Below are 3,632 nucleotides of genomic sequence, written 5' to 3' on the forward strand. Positions count from 1 at the left end.
TTTTCCACATTGGTGCAGTAAAAATGCTTGATATTAAGTATATTTTTTATTCATCATGGTTGCATGAAACACTTTAATGTAACAGATTTTATTTTAAATGTAGGTTCAAACTATAGCTTACTGTTCTTAATACCTTTATTTTGAAAACTGGAAGTGAATACGTTGTTTCTCCGCAATTACCATAATGCTGAGAATATAACACTTGCTCACGGGAAACGTTTAATTTTTTTTTTTTTTCCCATGTCCCTTTAGGGGCTCCGTAATTTTTCGCATTGTATTTGAAAATTAAAAAAATAAAGACAATGAATAAAAAGATGATGATGATCAGTGACTGAGACTGATCAGGAGCTGACTTCAGATCCATCATGTTATTGATCAGAGTCCATGTAACATCAGCTGCTGTCACTGCGCTCACAGCTCAGAACTTATACTCAGTGGTGACATCAGCAGTGACGTCATCGTACTCTTCATCCAACCCGTCACTTCCTCCGACACGCTGGGTCATCTCCATGGAGACGACCTCTTTGTTTCCCGTCTTCCTGCTGCAGCAGATGGACGCCATCAGAGCAGTACAGACGCAGTATGGACAGACAACCACTAGATGGCAGAAGAGTCTGAGCACAGGCAGAGAGGAGTCTGAGGGAGGAGAACAAGAATCAGTTTATTGTGGAGGAATCTGTGTTGGTATTCTGGTGCAGAGCAAGAAACACTGCAACAGTCAACAATAACTTACTTACTCCTAACTGCTGAAACACGTCGTGATCAATAATCAAGGAACAGTCAGTAAGGGGACTGCCATGCAACTTTACCTCCTTGTTCTGACCTCCAACCTGTATGTACAGTACATTAGGTGTTTGACACCACTGATACCTGTGCAGATGGTTGGGTCTGCTTTAAAGCTTCAGCAGCATTGTTCTCCACAGGAGGAGGAACATACTGTAACTTCCCATCAGCAGCCTGAACAAAGAGTCCATGGTCCTGTGGACCACACAGGTTCTGTTGTACTGTGACTTCACAATCCCAAAGTGTCGGCTGCAGTCATAGAAGTTTTAACAGGTAGAAAGTGAAGAAGCTGTGGAAGTCACTGAATGCAGGCAGAGACATTAGGGCTCTGATGGAGACAGTAGTGATAGGTCTGGCAGGACTATGCTCTTTCCCTACTATCCAGTGTGAAAAGTCAGACAGGACAGAAACAGACAGTAAGGTCTAGGATGAGATGTGGGGAACGATCAACCAGCCACCAATACGGTATGTTTGTGTCAGCAGGGAGCATGAACTGGTGGAAGAGTGAACTGGTGAGGAAGATCTTGCAGTTTGACATCTGGAAGGCACCTTAGAATCCAGTCAATTCAAGTTCCAGGCCTGAGGCAAGAGTGAGACAATGCCCTAAGGCCTTTGGAGTGAGGCACTATTGACCAGGAGCCAAAGGCTGTGGCAGAGCAGATTGTATCAACTATGAACAGTAACAAACACATCCTGGCACTTTTAGATCGACTTCACTGAGGCCTGATGTGGTTCCACTATCAGGAGCATCAACAGAGAGTTCACGTTTGAGGTGACTATGCCCTGGTAAGATCAAACCAATGAGTCAAACTAAAGGAAGCAGGACAAATATCAGGAACTGGTAGAGCAGAGTCAGAGTCAGTGATGGATAACTTCTCAGAGTTCTCAGAGGAAGCCTTTGTTAGTCATCCACCTCACAACATTCACACAGTGACAAAGAAGACCATCAGGACCACATCAGAGACAAAAAGAAGAACCATCAGGACCAAATCAGAGACAAAGAGAAGAATGCATTGAAGCCTCCAGATGAGTATGAATCAGAAGTAGTGATCTGTGGTCTCAAACCTGCCTGGGTTGTCTGAGTGAATGTATGGAGTCAGTGGGGGCTTTAGTTCTTTCTACATCATCTTGTGGATACGGTAAGTTTAACTGAATCTCAGAACCTTTAACGTTAAAACTTTTCAATACAAAGTGTTGTTATTTGATTGACTCTGTATTAGATTAAGAACTCATTATAACTCTGTTTGCAGATTACATAGTTATTTCTGTGATACTGTAGCTTACCAAAAGAGAAATGTTAAATAGAGAGTTTAAATATAGACCCAGACTTTCCCACTGATTGGTCAGAGATCTCTACATGTCTGATAGAACCACAATCGTCCAGACTGATTCACTATTTTATGTTTAATTCACACAGATATATCAACAAACAAATGTAAAACTAAATGTCACTCAGTGTAATAATAATAATAATAATAATAATAATAATCATAATCATAATAATAATAACTAATATGACCTTCAATAAGATGTTGAGTTGTCATTGTTTTACCTCAGTTTATATTTTTTTGACCTGAAAAACCCTGTCTCTTTCTTTCTCTTCTAGTGTTCACTGAATTATTCTGCCGCTGTTCAACTTGTTCTTTGTAAATTAAGTTTAAACAATTAACTTCCATCAGCTCACCTGCAGAAACAGTCAGTCCATACAGCAACACAGCCACACCTGCAACAGAAGGACAGAGGTCAGTAAAGGTCAGAGGTCAGTAAAGGTCAGAGGTCAGTAGACAGACAAACAGACGTCCATCAGCTCACCTGCAGCAGTCAGCACAGTCAGACCTACAAAAGGAGCACAAGGTTTACTTAAGGTTAAAGGTCAGCAGGTTAACTTCAAATATATAAACAGTCAGTGAAAATATCTTTATAAGCTTTCAACAGAATCTCATGGTCTTCATCAGTATCATATTATCATTAACACTATTATTCATCATTCCCCATCGTTGTGGCTATTCATTTCTACTAGTACACCTTTCTCTCTCTCTCTGTCTTATTCTCTCTCTTATTCTAAGGAAAGAGGTCAGTAGACAGACAAGCAGACATCCATCAGCTCACCTGCAGAAGTCACCACAGTCAGACCTACAAAAGGAGAACAAGGTGAAACAGTGAAAAAATCTAACATAAATGTGCTATGATCCAAACAGAGTTAGCTACTATGGGGTTGAGTTTTGACGCACTTTCCAGTCTTTTCACGGGCCTTTCTGGGAGACAATTGCCACCTAATGTAAGTATATGTATAAAAATAGTATTGTTGAAACTCAATTTTGCTCTTATGTTTCTGTCTGAGAACAGAGAAGGAAAGACTAGAGACAGAGAAAAGAGGAGAGAGAGACAGAGAGACGAGAGAGAAGAGAGAAGAGACTATATAGAGATTATATCAGACCTGGCCCACCTCCTGGCCGAGGTCAACGATGCCACACTACACCGGCAAGGTCAGGAGGAACACCACCAAGGCCAGGATACTGACGGCTCAGGAGATGTCTGACGCCATCGAGGAGGCGGGCAGCCCAAGCTCTGGCCAGAAGAGACAGACATACTGCCAAACTACAGGCTCTTCTCTTCTCCTTCCAGTGGTGTGACCTATTCATAGAAAAAATATATTTAATCCGCTCAGCCTCCCAGGGTCCTTGGCTGCCTGCCCCCAGCGGCAAAAGATCCCCACCGAGAATGCCTGCTGCTTTCCTCTGAAATAATAATAATAAATAATTTTGTTGTAATACTAAAATATGATTTTTCTTTGTGTGCCATCCCATGATAATCAAAACATGTTCTTAAATATATTTTTTCTATGAGTA

General features: G+C 41.3%; 1 long non-coding RNA gene across 1 annotated transcript; it reads right to left on the reverse strand.

Moving 5' to 3' along the window:
- Nucleotides 1-86: 86 nt before the first annotated feature.
- LOC118341619 lies at nucleotides 87-2,686 on the reverse strand. Its single transcript, XR_004797443.1, has 3 exons — nucleotides 2,596-2,686; nucleotides 2,468-2,506; nucleotides 87-636 (listed from the first exon to the last, which is right to left on the reverse strand). It is a non-coding gene; the product is annotated as an uncharacterized LOC118341619 (long non-coding RNA).
- Nucleotides 2,687-3,632: the final 946 nt, after the last annotated feature.

This window comes from Morone saxatilis, unplaced genomic scaffold (assembly GCF_004916995.1).
Source record: "Morone saxatilis isolate NCDOM2014 unplaced genomic scaffold, NCSU_SB_2.0 Contig8, whole genome shotgun sequence".
NCBI lineage: Eukaryota > Metazoa > Chordata > Actinopteri > Moronidae > Morone > Morone saxatilis.